Source organism: Staurois parvus, unplaced genomic scaffold (genome assembly GCF_062004578.1).
Source record: "Staurois parvus isolate SC_StPar_1 unplaced genomic scaffold, SC_StPar_1.0 ptg000151l, whole genome shotgun sequence".
NCBI classification, from domain to species: Eukaryota; Metazoa; Chordata; class Amphibia; order Anura; family Ranidae; genus Staurois; species Staurois parvus.
In genome coordinates, this window is record NW_028317947.1 from 7,028,786 (window position 1) to 7,044,556 (window position 15,771).

Below are 15,771 nucleotides of genomic sequence, written 5' to 3' on the forward strand. Positions count from 1 at the left end.
AGAACAACTAAAGGTGAACTGAGAAATAGGATGGGCAAATCTGCCTGGGTTCCATTTGCATGTGATCCATCAAATCCTGTTTAAAATTCCCAAAACACAAACTTAGCAGTGAATTTGATTGATGGTATTTCTAGAGTGAATCTTGATACTAAATTCTGGCCAATTCCAAAGCTAATAAGCCAACTATTGTCAAAAAAAGGGCAAGGAGAGCTAGGCAGTGTCATAGGGTCACCCAAAAAAAGGTAGAAAAATGCAGGAACAGGGAAATAACACCAACTCTTTAAAGCCTAAGTGCAGCCAAAATCACAAACGGCAAACTCAACACAAGGGACATAACTTACAGTCAGTAGGATGTTTCCCTGATTCTTCTTCTGTTAGTGAAAATCTTCCTCCTTCCTGTCCCAGGTAAAAACAGGATCTATGAATGGAGGACAGGCGGATGATTTATGGTTCCACATCCTCCATTCACAGATTGTGTTCTATTCATTCTTATGTAGCACCTCCCTTGCGGCTAAGTTTCAGACTCCCCTGAGAGTGGGACAGTAGGAGTCAGGCCCAAAGTGGCACAGGTCGCCTGTAGGAGAGCTGGTTGGTGGTCCACCCAGAAGCACAGCTGATGTTCGGAGATGGGTCTGCATTCAGGTGGCGCCTGTGCGAGGTAAGCAAACCCTTCTGGGATTTAGAGATTTACTGGATAGCCGGTTCAAGCCAAGGTCAGGTACCAGGTGGGAATCAGAGCAGACATAGTCAGATGGGATAGCCGAGGTCATACACAGAGGAGCGAGAGAGAGAGTATCCATAAGCCAAGCTGAGGTCAGATCAGGGGTTAAGCAGAGTAGACAGGTCCAAGAGCAAGCCGAGCCGATATCAGGAAATCACAATAACACAGGAACCAGGAACAAGGCTCGGGGAGCTAGAGATCATCTAGCAACTGGAGGAAGTGATGAGCCTCCTTATAAAGGCTGTCTGGCACCAGACTGAGGCTAATGCGTGCTTCTGCGGCCATGCAGGGTCCTGGCAGAAATGCCAGATCTTCCAGAACTTCTGCCGTGAACAGGATCCTGACAGTATGACTCATGGTAATTGTGTGGGTCTGTGATTGAGGTTTGGTTATTGCAGGTCAGCTGGATGGCTCAATAGATTGTGGCTTTATTGCCTCCTCCTGACTCTGGAGGACCATGGAACCTTCCAGAAGTCGGTAAGCAGGAAGAAGTGGAGACATAGTTTGCATGTTCATGCGAGTCCAGCCAATCCCAAGTTTGGAGGCCCTGGTAGAGTGGTGGACTGGCCCATAAATATCGGAGAGTCAGGCTGACAGGGAAATCGGGTGGAAGATGGAGTGCTGATGAGACTGTCTGTGCCTGGGAGGGATCCCCTAGGTCTAGGGGGGCTGGGCTCGGGCTGGTTTGAGAGGATACATTCAGCAGTAAGGTGTGAATGGGTTAGAGACCTGAAGCAGCAGGGAGCAAGGATGAAAATGTGAGTCTCTACACGCACAATCAGGCAAGAGGTATTTCTCACACAAATTTGCATTAAAAGACAATGACAAGTTCATGGGCTTGGTTTTGATGTTTTATTAGGGGAAAGCAACTGGGATAGGGAAATGGGGATTATGTCTCCTCAGCACTCCATCTACCACCTGACTCCTCCGTCAGCCTAACTCTCTCATATTTATGGGCCAGTCCACCATTCTATCAGGGCCTCCAAACCTTGGATTGGCCGGATTCCCATGAACATGCAGATTAGGTCTCCACCCCTTCCTGCTTACCCACTTCTGGGAGGTTCTATGGTCCTCCAGAGTCAGGAGGAGGCGATAGAGCCACAACCTGTTGAGTCATCCAGCTGACCTGCAATAGCCTGACCTTAATCACATGACTCACAGAACTATGATGAGTCATACACAATGATTTTACCTACAATACACTACACTATTCTAGTAGCACACCAAAGGGTGCTGCAGTTCAAAACAAAATACAGTTATACTCCTCAGCTTTGTACAAATTGGCCAGTGGCAAAACAGTTTAATAATATAGTTTAGTAAGTAAGTATAGTAAACTTCTTTGTTTGCAGTACTGGGACAGTACAGGAACACCTGTATAGGCAGCAAATCAAATAGAGACAAGGCAGGTTTTGTCTTCCAATAAAAATTATAATGTGTTCTCTGATAATAAGCTGATTGACAATTGCCACAAATATTGTTCAATGGTTGGACAGTGCTTAGGCAGCTTGGTTTGGCTGCAATATAAGAGAGGGAGATGAGGCAGGTTTTATCTTAAAATATTTGAGAGACAATTTGAGAGTGTTATTTGAGAGACAATAGCCACAAATATTGTACACCATGTCTGGAAAGCATCTCAGGCCACAATATAAGAGGCAAAGATAGGACTGTTTATATCTTGAAATAGAAATGAGTGTGTATTATCTGAGAGACAATATTCACAAATCTTGTACAATGGCTGTGCAATGCAGCTCCAGATTGCTGTGAGCATCAGCTGCCACTTGGAGCTGGAAAAAAACTACACTATAACTTCCCTCAAATCCGGCAATCTGAGCATCACTATACATAGTTACATAGCGTAGTTACATACAGTAATTGGTAAGGTTGAATAAAAATATCAGTTCATCCAGTTCAACCTGTGAGTTGAAGTTTTTTTTTTTTAACTTATTCAAACTCCCCGCTCACGCCACAAACTGTGAAAGGGGGTTCCACATCTTTACTGCTTCTCCTCCAACTTCACTGCATTGCCACGTCTTCATAAACAGACCTATCGAGTTTCCCCGAAAATAAGACACTGTCTTATATTAATTTTAGGTTAAAAAATGCACTAGGGCTTATTTTCGGGTAGGTCTTATTTTTATCTCTCTCTCTGCCTTCTCTCTCTTTGCCCTCTCTCTCTCTCTCTCTGCCCTCTCTCTCTCTGCCCCCCTCTCTCTCTGGCCTCTCTCTCTCTCTCTCTCTGACCTCTCTCTCTGGGCTCTCTATCTCTCTCTCTTGCCTCTCCCTCCCGCCCCCCCCCTCTCTCTCTCTGCCCTCTCTCTCTCTGCCCCCCTCTCTCTCTGTCCCCCCCTCTCTCTGCCCTCTCTCTTTCTCTATCTTCTCTCTCTCTCTGCCTTCTCTCTCCCTCTGCCTTCTCTCTCTCTGCCCCCCCCTCTCCCCTCTCTCTATCCTCTCTCTACCTTCTCTCTCTGCCTTCTCTTTCTTCTTTCTGCGTCTCCCTCTTCTCTCTCTCTGCCCTCTTTCTCCCCGCCCTCCTCCTACATGAAGCTGCAGTTCTGTCACCAGGGTTGGGGGATTACATACTTACCTGCTGCATACTCTGCCCGCCCCTCCATCACTCCGTCTTCAGCACCCGTGGCAGGGATGTAGACTCGCCCCTCTGCTGAAACTCTGAGGAGGAGAGGTGTCTGCAGTCCCTGCCTCACTGTCCGTCCCCTCAATGCCTGCTTATTTCAGAAACGGCACATACAGGGATGGACTGAGCCTCTCATGGGGCCCTGCAGTGACCCTGGGTCCTCGGGCAGTACCCGAATGGTCATTTCTCCCCTGGTGGAGGTAGGTCTTATTTGCAGGGGATGGCTTATATTAGCGGTACGTCAAAAAGTGCCGCTAGGGTTTACTTTCTGGGTTGGTCTTATTTTCTGGGAAACACGGTAAGATTAAATCATTTTCCCTCAACTATGCAGTCCTTATTTAAGGATTTGTATATTGTGATCATATCCCCTCTTAAGTGCTTCTTCCCCAGGGATTTTGTCCAAGCTCTTTGCACTGCAGCTCCTGCCATATAATCAGCTGGAAATTTTCTGGCCTGGGTTTTCCAGCCACAATTTAGATTTTTTTCTTTTCATTATTTTTGTATTTAATTTACATTTTTTTTTGTATGCATGCAGTGGCTGGCCTGCACAAAGCAAAGGCCAGGCATGTATGCACGTCTTCTGCTTTGCCAGCATCTTCTTCCATTGAGAGAAAGATAGCCCAGGTGATTTCAGAAGCGTACTTGAGGGTCAGGAGGCAGCAGCGCGGTGGTGGGTGTGACAGGCAAGACAACTTTGGAAAGTGCCAGAGACTGCATGGATACACAAGCACCACAGAGGTGCACAGGGTGCTCTAGGAGGCAGTAGATAAGCAGAATGTTCTTGGATGCCCAAAAGTCATGGGACGCACAGGGCTTCCTGGGGTCACCCTTGAGTGCATTGGAGTCATGGGGCACACGGGCACATTGGATTCACTAGATGACACTGGGGCATACAGAAAGTGAGTTGAAGTCAAAAGATAACACAGGCTCACTGGAGTAAATTGGATGGCACTGGTGTACACAGGTGGCCAGCTGGGGTTTTGGGTACAGTGCAGTGATGTACTCCTCAATTGTCAAGCTATGGGTTGTTTTTGCAGTTTGAAGCTATGCTAATCATGATGTCTGTCTCCTGAGCTTTCGTAGAATTTGCCACAATGTCAGTGCTCAGGTGAAACCCAGAAGTGCCAGTGGCCACACACCAGAGAAGAGATCCAGCACTGGATCTGGGAGGGGTGAGTGCGATAAGCACTAAGCATCTAGTTGTATTTTTCTATTCTGTTTCATTATAGCCAGGGCTCTGTAGGCAAAGCTGCGAGGGGAAAGCCCACAGCCTTAGGCTGCCCGCCCTTTCACAACACATTGGAAGGGTAGGCAAAAGCAAATTGAGGGGAGAAATATTACAACTCGGGGGAAGGTCATGAAGCAAAGAAAATTAAGTGTAGAATACTACTTCCATGGGCTTCCCACCCTTTCCCAAATCAACAAAATGGTAGCCAAGTCTAAAAGGAGAGATAGAGGTGCTGTCATGATGGGGTAGTAATGTGACCTCCCCCTCTTCTTCTTTCTACTCCTCCATCTCTTTTTCTTCCACCTTCTTCTACTCCTATGTGATTATGGCATCAGAAGCAGGTCTGGGGAGTGAGTTTGGTTTACCCCACCAGTGGCTTAACTAGTAAATATGCACCATTTTGGCCTCATTTAAAAAGGCGACTAAAATAGTAAGCTGCAATAAGAAAGGGATTAATGTTTTGTTAGGCCTGATAAATGGGATCACTCACAAAAAAATTCACTGCAACTACTTTCATATTTTGCACAAAATTCCTGGCTCGGGCAGTCCCATATTAATGTATTCCCGCCAGCCACCACTTTTTTCAAATAATTTTATTTATATATTTACATTTTTTCCTTGTAATGCCATCCCTGCCCACGTCAAACAAACATGGGCAGGAATGGCAATTTAGATATTTTAAAAATTCCAGCTTGGTATTTCAACTGCTTCCATACTAGCTAGCAAAAGCAGGATTCTTCTTCTAGATCATGACCTGGGCAGTCTCATAGTAACATTTTCCCATCCATAATTCATAGTTTGTTCTTTGTTAAACATTATTCACAGTTTTACATTTTTTCATACTTAAAAAATGTATTTATTTCATTTTTAATTCGTAAGGCTGTCCCTGGCTTATTCATACAAACAAAGGCAGGGACAGCAAGTTTGCAAATCTATCATACACGAGCAATCATACCTTGGAAAACAAAGTGTCAAAGATGTACCTCTGGCTGGATATGGCCCAATATGTGTTCAAGATAGCCTGCCCTGCTGCACATGCCATGTTAGAGCAAGCATTTAGCTTTTTTTTTGTGACTGAGAAGCTGATTTTTAAAATAAATCAGACCATGATTACTGAGAACTACGTCAGATGTTACTGATAAAATCAATACATACATATACAGTGGGGCAAAAAAGTATTTAGTCAGCCACCAATTATGCAAGTTCTCCCACTTAAAAAGATGAGAGAGGCCTGTAATTGGCATCATAGGTAGACCTCAACTATGAGAGACAAAATGAGAAAAAAAATCCAGACAATCACATTGGCTGATTTGGAAAGAATTTATTTGCAAATTATGGTGGAAAATAAGTATTTGGTCAATATCAAAAGTTCATCTCAATACTTTGTTATATATCCTTTGTTGGCAATGACAAAGGTCAAACGTTTCCTGTAACTCTTCACAAGGTTGGCACACACTGTTGCTGGTATGTTGACCCATTCCTCCATGCAGATCTCCTCTAGAGCAGTGATGTTTTGGGGCTGTCGCTGGGCAACACAGACTTTCAACTCCCTCCAAAGGTTTTCTATGGGGTTGAGATCTGGAGACTGGCTAGGCCACTCCAGGACCTTGAAATGCTTCTTATGAAGACACTCCTTCATTGCCCGGGCGGTATGTTTGGGATCCTTGTCATGTTGGAAGACCCAGCCACGTTTCATCTTCAATGTCCTTGCTGATGGAAGGAGGTTTGCACTCAAAATCTCACGATACATGGCCCCATTCATTCTGTCCTGTACATGGATCAGTCGTCCTGGTCCCTTTGTGGAGAAACAGCCCCAAAGCATGATGTTGCCACCCCCATGCTTCACAGTAGGTATGGTGTTCTTTGGATGCAACTCAGCATTCTCTCTCCTCCAAACGCGACGAGTTGTGTTTCTACCAAACAGTTCTATTTTGGTTTCATCTGACCATATGACATTCTCCCAATCCTCTGCTGGATCATCCAAATGCTCTCTAGCAAACTTCAGACGGGCCCGGACATGTACTGGCTTAAGCAGGGGAACACATCTGGCACTGCAGGATCTGAGTCCCTAGCGGCGTAGTGTGTTACTGATGGTAGCCTTTGTTACGTTGGTCCCAGCTCTCTGCAGGTCATTCACTAGGTCCCCCCGTGTGGTCCTGGGATTTTTGCTCACCGTTCTTGTGATCATTTTGACCCCACGGGGTGAGATCTTGCGTGGAGTCCCAGATTGAGGGAGATTATCAGTGGTCTTGTATGTCTTCCATTTTCTAAATATTGCTCCCACAGTTGATTTGTTCACACCAAGCTGCTTGCATATTGCAGATTCAGTCTTCCCAGCCTGGTGCAGGTGTACAATTTTGTTTCTGGTGTCCTTCGACAGCTCTTTGGTCTTCACCATAGTGGAGTTTGGAGTGTGACTGTTTGAGGTTGTGGACAGGTGTCTTTTATACTGATAACAAGTTCAAACAGGTGCCATTGATACAGGTAATGAGTGCAGGACAGCGGAGCCTCTTAAAGAAGAAGGTACAGGTCTGTGAGAGCCAGAAATCTTGCTTGCTTGTAGGTGACCAAATACTTATTTTCCACCATAATTTGCAAATAAATTCTTTCCAAATCAGCCAATGTGATTGTCTGGATTTTTTTTCTCATTTTGTCTCTCATAGTTGAGGTCTACCTATGATGCCAATTACAGGCCTCTCTCATCTTTTTAAGTGGGAGAACTTGCACAATTGGTGGCTGACTAAATACTTTTTTGCCCCACTGTAAATACACACTGTATACTGTATGTATATATCTATGAAAATAAAAAACCTGCTATACTGGCTGTTTCTGCTGCTGCCAACATTTTTTTTTCTCTTTTCCCTCCTTCCCTTAGGAAAAAATCAGTTAACTCTTTCAAATCCAAAAAGAACTGAAGCTCTATTTTTTGATGCGAACACTCTGTGCTCTCTCATCATCTGGCCCTGTTCTTACTGTCATGAAAATGTGCTGCCAGTTGCCAGTTTGCCAAAGACCTTCAGTGGAAAGTCTAAGGAGCCACTTTATATTTCTCAGCCCAGCCCTCAAGATGTGATGGAATTTTCTGTAGAAGGCCTCTCAAGTTGAGGCTCTCAGGCACACTCAGATTGGCATCTTTTCTTTGTGCTGAAAAGCATTAGATTACTGGCAAGAAAAAACTTCTTCATGTTTTAAATTTACAAATTTAGCCTGTTCAAGCAACCTGTGTATTGGCCTGTCTCTGCCTAACTTTTTTTCAAGTATATTTGACAAACTACACTGTAATTTGTTTTCCAGAAAACATGCTTGTTTGTGTGAACAGTTTGGACAATTCTACTTGCATAAAATAGACTACCACCTTACTGCTGGTCAGTTTTTTTCAAGTGATTTGGAACAGTACGGTTTCATTTTTGTTTAACAAAACACCTGCCATGTATCTAAGGCTTTCCCTCTTCAATCTGCTCACAAAACTGCCCTGCTGTTGGTTATTTTTTTTTCTAAAGTGCCTCTGAGACCATGCACTTGAATTTCTAGTGTAACTGTTAGAGATTTTGTACATAGCCCTACAGAACAGACAGCGCACAGCCCACATGTGTTTATCCGCTGCTTCTCTGCTAACAGGAAACAGGAACTTTTAAATACTTCCATCTACTGGTTGAAGAATATATCTCTACTAAATACTGATGTAGTTGTTGTACAAAAATACATAAACATTGTATTCCAACAGTAACAAACCACCAGCTCTTTTTGTATTTTCACTTTTTACCTGGTCTTTTTACTCTACCTGGACACATTCATGTACTGTCCTGGTGCTGTCCATTTTTTTTAGCAAACCATTCCTAAAGGCTATAACTCTGATATTTGTGAAAAAATGGGTTTATGAACATGCAGCAGGGGGTTGGGGTGCACCTAGGATCAGGGTGAGCAATGTTTTTGCTGTGAAAATAAAAGACAGCTCTTGAACAGACTGTCAGTAACATATGCCCGATGTGCTCTAATCACCCCAAGCTAAAAGTTATGTAACAAAATAGGTAATTGGCCGAATAATTATGCAGGGAGTAACCGTATCTTGTAGCTTACTAAACAAGTGCAAAGTTTCAAGCAATAATGGAAAACATTTTCAGAATGGCAAAAGAACATGCATACACTGCAGAGTAATACAAAACTAATATAAAAGCTGAAAATTGGCCTAGGCAGGAAGGGGTATAAGTGCCCAGTACGCAAGTGGTTAATAGCAAAAAGTAAAAAATATTGTTTGTTTGTTTTTTTTCTCAAAATTGTCTTTTTTTTTGTTTATAGCGCAAAAATAAATAAAGCAAACAGGCGATCAAATACCACCAAAATAAAGTTCTATTTGGGGGGAAAAAAGGACATTGGGTGCAGCATTGCATGACCGCGCAATTGTCAGTTAAAGTAATGCAGCGCCGTATTGCAAAAAATGGCCTGGTCAGGAAGGGGGGTAAATCCTCTGGAGGGCAAGTGGTTAATCCATCAGGACCATGAATTTTGAAGCTGAAAAAACTGACGTGCAAAGTCATTTTTACCATTAAACTCAAATTTTTCTAACTTCAACCTTCAATAATTTCTCCAAAATGCAGTAACATGCATTTTGTAACACTTTCTAAAAAAAAATGTTGAGCTCATGACCCCTTCCTTCCTCTTGCACTTTAGCCCATCTCTAGGATGGGCAGTATACTAGCTAGTAGAAACATGTGCCAGCAAGCTCTAATCACAACCAGGAAATGTTGAAATGTGCATGTTACTGTGAGATTTGGGGTACTAAGGTCGATGGAAAGGATAAGTCGTGTGCTGAGCTCTGTTGTAGTGTTGTGGTCTATACTGGACAATCAATACATCTTTTGCTTTAATAAAGCAGTGACTTTCCTTTTTTTTTTTTTATACCACCGTCTTTGGACTGGGTACCAATATCAGCTGGGGTGTCCTTGGCCATAAATAAAACAAAATCATTTCTAACTGGTTGAGAGGCTTATATGGTGTATCAGTCTGGCGATACAGGATTTAAGGTTTAATACTAAATTATTGTCTTCAAGTATGGCAGATTTCAGCTCGACCACCCCAAATGTGAATCTTTGGAAAAGGCTAGAAGAAAGAACAAACGACTGATTAAATAAGAGTGAAAAAGGGGGCAGGGGGCCTTTTTGCAGAAACAGAGAGACTCAGAAAAGGATTTCTCTGTAATTTACAAACACCATTGTCTGCCTTCTCTCCAACAGAGGTCTGCTCTTTTTCAGTCATTGTTTCCCTTTCCTTTCTTGCTTTCTGGATCTTTTCTCTCTTTTCTTGTTCATTCAGCACTTGTGGGTCACTCCTCACTCACGGTTCTGGTTTCTATTCGCTCTGCCAGCTGCCTTGATCTTTCATCACAGGGGAAATGATTATTTTCACTCCTCTTTTGATTACCTTCTGTATGTGTTTTCACTTTCCTCCCTCTCGCTCACTTTTTAGCCTTCTTTCTTGCCCCTTGCTAACTTTCTAGCCGTGTTTCTTCCCTCTCTCACTTTCTAGCTGTCTGATCTTGCTATTTTGAAAATGTCAGTTCTCATCCTGTGTCACGTTTACTAACTCTCCGCATCATCAATAATCTCCACTCTGAAGTCCATATGTCCTTTCACAGATTATTGGACCAAGTGCACTGACATCATATTAACCTGTTTGCTGCTGAGATGACAATGATGGGGAATGTTTTTTGGTTGGTGCACAGTAAAAGAGCATGTCCATTTAACCTCTTCACGCCGGCCGCACACAAATGTGTGGCCTTCCGGCGTCTGGGCCTAGACGCCGAGCGGCCGCACATTTGTGTTCCATTATAAAAAAACATATGTGCTGAGAGCGCGTGCCCTGCGCGCTCTAAGCACACATGTCCGGTACTCACGGAAAGGTCCCAGTCTTCTCTTTCGATCGGGACCTTTCCCGATCACGTGACCACATGATCCCTAAACCCCGCCCCCCGGCTTCTGAAACTCTTAAAGGGCCAGGAGGCGCCGGCGTGAAGGGGATAAACTGCAAACAGGGTAACAGGGTAAGTGAGTTAGAGTATGTTAAGTGTGGTCTCCTTCTTCCTGATGATATCGCTGTTATGGATGGAAGTTGGTGAGCTCTTCCAACATGAGTTCTCCACTTTACCTTTTCTGTGATTAAGCTGAAATCTTCATGCTACATTTTCTGTATTGTTAATAATGCAGCAGAGAGAGCAAGACTTTTAAGAACCCTTTTTGATGCCAATGTTGAAATGCTTGGATAAGAGAACATATAGTCACCATGCAGACACTGAGCAGAGTGGAACCAGAAGTCCTTTGTGACACCAAGGTGACATGACCAAATGCCAAGAGCTGCAAAGTAAGCTGATTCTGGAAGATGTGAAAAAGTGTATTACAATAAACCATGACCTTTAGGAACATTCACCTTTCACCATATCCACAAATCAACGAGACACCACAGTACACTCTGCAATAATACTCTTTTATTAGACTGCTGAAATTTGCCCCTACTTTTAGGGGCTTGCTGCTTGCTCTTGCTGCCCAAGCCAAAAGCTCCCAATCCATATCTTTTTCAGAAACTGGGTTGGGGATTTCCTCAAAGTCTGCATGTGACCAAAACATAGTAAAAAGAGAATGCATAAATAGTAAGTGGATTTTGCCAGTACTTAAAAGATTGGTGAATTGAGAACACAGACATAGGCACAGTATACAGAATTAATTCGACCATCCCTACACCCCTTTTCCTTATGTTGTTCCTATTAAGTTGCAGTTTAATGCCAGGTAACTGATGATTAGGAATGGTATTGTGCGACCCTCATATTATTTGGTGTTCCCCTGACACAAACATGTACAACTCAGCGAAGATAAAGCAATCTCCCATTACTGCCTTAGGGTCTGCACCATATGGCAGCAGGTTATCATGTTTCCCTTTATTATATCAGCAAAGGTGATAATACGTTTTAAGAAACATTATCAACCAACTGGGCCCTCAAGTCTTAAGAGTTCATCTGCACTGATTATTTGCACAAAATTATGTGTGCCAAAATGATTTGTATTTTGCAACACTATTATTACCTACTGTATGAAACCAAGATGTCAGGTTTGCTTTAAGTCACAACCAATCACAAATCTTCACTTTCCAGTGTGGTAACCTTGAACTACTCAGATATTCAGATTTGTTTTTTTATCCTTTCCAACAGCTTGCTAAACCCACCCCATTATTATAATAAAGCAAAGTTTTTCAAAGTTAGGCTCCATGCACACTAACAGTTTTTTCTAAGCTATAGAAAAACAATGGATGAAAAACACTAATAGCATTTTTGTGCCGGCTTGTAGGAGTGTTACTGTGGTATTCGCATTTTTACAGTACATGACCAAAAACAAAAAGCTGTTAGGAGCATTTTAGAAGCGTTCAGCGTTTTTTTTCTGTTCGGAAAATGCTCCCAAAAGCTCTACAAAAACAATTGTTTTTTCCTGCTCCTGCTCCTCCGCATCTAGCATAAAGTAGTGTGCATGCTCATAATAGCTTCTTGGAGCTTAAAAAAAAAGGTAGTGTGCATGGAGCTTTAAAGTTACATACCACTGATGGATGGTACATAATGACTGTGCAGTGATACACCCAAGTTAGTGTAATATCTTTACAATATTGGCAGAGTTTGCATAGAAACATCACTGGTAGATTTACAAGTGGTGACAGGTCTGTACTTTCTCTGTTTCTCCCTACAAGGCTTGTCATAATTTGAAGAAGCCTGCGAAAGAGTAGTTGCACTTATCTCTTTTCTCCCTGCTACATGTCACTAGAGTGAAAATGCACTCTCAGGGAGAACATGCTCACTCTAGTTATAGATACCATCTACTAGATGCACCATGATATGGACCAGAAGTATGCCATCATAGACTTTGGTAACCATTTTTGAGGGGCTGTTTAGTGATTAGATGCTGGATCAATAGGAGGAATGTGTGTGTGGCAAAGAAATCAACACTGGAGAGTCAAAAAGAAAATATAGTGCAGACATTCAAGTGGCTTTTTTGCATGGTCAGGTAAATATAAAATATTGTACACTCATAAACCAGCGTTATGTCCCTACCTTTAATACTTCTGCTGTAGTGGATCAGAATGTGATCTACTATATATCTATCTAAGATATACAGCACTCAGGCAAACTATAAAAAATCCCAACAAAGTAAGGGGAAAAAAGTTATATTAAAAAATAAATAATTATATATAAAGTGCCAATTATGTGCTCAATACAATATAGATGGTGTCCCTAAAGTCTGGACACTAGGAAATATTTTGTGTGTGTGTATATATGTGTGTGTATGTATGTATATATGTATGTGTGTATATATATATATATATATATATATATATATATATATATATATATATATATATATATATATACACACACTTAGGTCCATGTGTATCTGGACACAGGCACAATTTTAGTTTTTTGCTGGTATTTACCAATACATACAGTATTCAAGCTATAGTTATATAATGGAAATGGGCTGAAAGTGCACACTCTCAGGTTTAATTTGAGGGTATGTATATCCAAATTGGAGGAAGGGTTTAAGAATTACAGCTCTTAAGAGTAGTCATCCCCCCTTTTTCAAAGGACCAAAAGTAATTGGACAAATGAATATAATCATAAATAAAATGTTCATTTGTAATATTTTGTTGAGAATCCTTTACTAGCAATGACTGCCTGAAGTCTGGAACCCATGGACATTACCAAATACTGGGTTTCCTCCTTTTGATGCTTTGCCAGGCTCTAACTGCAGCTGTCTTCAGTTGTTCTTTGTGGGTCTTTCTGCTTTTAGATTTGCCTTCAGCAAGTGAAATGCATGCTCAATGGGATTGAGATCAGGTGATTGACTTGGCCATTGCAGATAATTTCACTTCTTTTCCTTCAAAAGCTCCTGGGTTGCTTTTGCAGTGTGTTTTGGATAATTTTCCCTGTGTACTGTGAAGTGCCATCCAATCAATTTTGCTGCATTTGGCTTAATCTGGGCTGACAGTATATCTCTAAACACTGCAGAATTCATCCGGCTGCTTTTTGTCTTCTGTCACATCAATAAACACCAATGACCCAGTGCCACTGGAAGCCACGCATGCCCATGCCATCACACTGTCTCCACCATGTTTTATAGATGACGTTGTGTGCTTTGGATCATGAGCTGTTCCAAGCCTTCTCCACACCTTTTTCTTCCCATCATTCTGGTACAGATTAATCTTAGTTTCATCCATCCAAAGGATGCTTTTCCAGAACTGGTCTGTCTTTTTAAGATGTTTTTTGGCAAAGTCTAATCTGGTTTTCTAGTGTTCAGACTTATGAATGGTTTGCACCTTGTGGTGAACCCTCTGTATTTGCACTCGTGAAGTCTTCTCTTGTTTGTAGACTTTGAAAATGATATGCCCACCTCCTGGAGAGTGTCCTTCACTTGTCTGGCTGTTGTGAATGGGTTTATCTTTACCATAGAGGAGATCCTGCGATCATCCACCACTATTGTCTTCCATGGATGTCCATGCCTTTTTATGTTGCTGAGTTCACCCGTGCGTTCTTCTTTCCTCAGAATGTATCAAACTGTTCATTTGGCCACTCCTAATGTTGCTGCAATCTCTGATGGATTTTTTTAGTTTTTGAATCCTTACAATGGCCTGTTTCACTTGCATATACAGCTTCTTTGAACGCATAATGTAGGTTCACAGCAATAGATTCCAAATGCAAATCCCACACTTAGAATCATCTCCAGACCTTTTACCTGCTTAATTGATGAAGAAATAACGAAGGAGTAGCCCACCCCTGGCCATGAAACACCTTTTGATTAATTTGTCTAATTACTTTTGGTGCCTTGAAAAAGGGGGGATTGGTACTCTTTAAGAACTGTAATTCCTAAACCCTTCCTCCAATTTGGATGTACATACCCTCAAATTAAACCCAAGTGTGCACTTCCAGCCCATATCCATTATATAGCTTGAATATGTTTTGGTCAATACCTGAAAAAAAACTAAAATTGTGCCTGTGTCCAAATATATATGGCTCTAACTGTGTGTGTGTCTGTATAATGTATCACTATATAAGCTCACCAGACCTTAACCCTCTTAGGCTGCATTCACACTTGAGCGTTTTGTAGCTTGAAGCCCGGAAGCTCCAAAAATGCACAAACTTAAAAAATCAGTTGTTCTCTGTGGTGCCTGTTCACGTGATCAGCTGTGAACAGGCAGCATAGAGAACAATTGATTTTTTAGGTCTGAGCTTTTTTTTAGCTTCAAGCTACAAAACGTTCAAGTGTGAATGCAGCCTTAAAGGTCAGCATGCATTCCTGTGGGCAAACAGATGTAAATGGACGTCCATTTTACATCAGTTTTTTGTCCGTTTCCATTCATGTCCATTTATTTTAACGGAAAAAGTCTGCATTTTTATTCTTTAAAAAAAAAAAACTGACAAAAACTGATGTAAAAAGATGAAAAACTGATCTAAATGGATGAAGAACGGATGTAAATGGAATGGAACTAAATGGAAGATGGATGTTAACTAATGTAAACTGAATACATTTTTCTTAGCAAAAACATGACTGAACAGATGATGCCTAAGGGTCCTAAGGGCTAAAAAGGGGTTGAACAGAGGAACATTTTATTTAAAAAAAAAAAAAAGGGAAGTAGGGCATAGAGAGTGGACGTGCTACACATGTCCTTTGTACAATGATGACGTTTTTTTGGGCACATGTGCCTTACCCAAAGTCTGCAACTAGTTAAGCAACAACAGTTTTTTTTTTTTTTCTTTAAAGGTTTCACATTAATGAATAAAAGCTGACCATTGCAAACACCCCTGTCAATGTTAAATAGTTTATCTCAACACAAAAATAACATTAACTGGCAGCATCACCTGATAAAAATTACATAAAAATGCCTAAAAAAAGAAAATGAATGCAGCCACTATATATAAGAATTGGTAAGCTGCCCTATAATACGTTTGTGAGGGGTTTAATACTTTTGTAAACTGGCCAACATGTAGCAATTTGATTGTACAATCACCTTCTGATTACCAATAACTATTTAGAGCAGGGAACCTCCTAAGCAATCTATTCAGTTTATATCTGGTTAAGTAGGCCCCTCCACTACAGTTGTTGGTAAATCTAAAGGAGATGTTATAGTTAGATTGGGAAAGTCTTAAAGTTGATTTGATATTTT